Source organism: Hemitrygon akajei, unplaced genomic scaffold, assembly GCF_048418815.1.
Source record: "Hemitrygon akajei unplaced genomic scaffold, sHemAka1.3 Scf000136, whole genome shotgun sequence".
NCBI lineage: Eukaryota > Metazoa > Chordata > Chondrichthyes > Myliobatiformes > Dasyatidae > Hemitrygon > Hemitrygon akajei.
Genome location: NW_027332022.1, coordinates 1,490,157 through 1,490,702, shown reverse-complemented (window position 1 = coordinate 1,490,702; position 546 = coordinate 1,490,157).

The window sequence follows — 546 nt, the reverse complement described above, 5'->3', positions numbered from 1 at the left end:
CAGATAGTTACATGGCACTTTGTTAACCACAATGCAGACCCACCATACATCAAAAACAGCAAGCTGGCAAAAACAGATTGACAATAACTGAAACAAAATGCTGGAATTATTGAACAAGACAGACGGTACGTTGATACTTCGGGTCGAAGACCGTGTAATCAAAGCTGAGCCTATCTGTATCAGCCATGTATCTGCTCTCTGTCTGCATTGTATTCTGTGTAGCGGATTTATTATTTTCTTATGCTGTGGGGTGGGGTGGGGTGGGGTAGGGTGGGGTAAAAGTGAAGGGAATCAGTTACATATTTGTGCTTTGTTCACAGCTGGGAACTGACGGATGTCATACCTTTTATTATTATCCACACCAATACACTGAATTTATACTCGGGTGGACTTGAGTTCCATCACTACAAGATTGCATGTTAACTGATTTCTAATAAAGCATCGAATACACCAACCTTTACAATCACCAACTTTTACAATCGCTATTGGAGTTGTGGACACATCATACAACCATAACAAATCCTTGGGGGTCGCAAACAATGACAA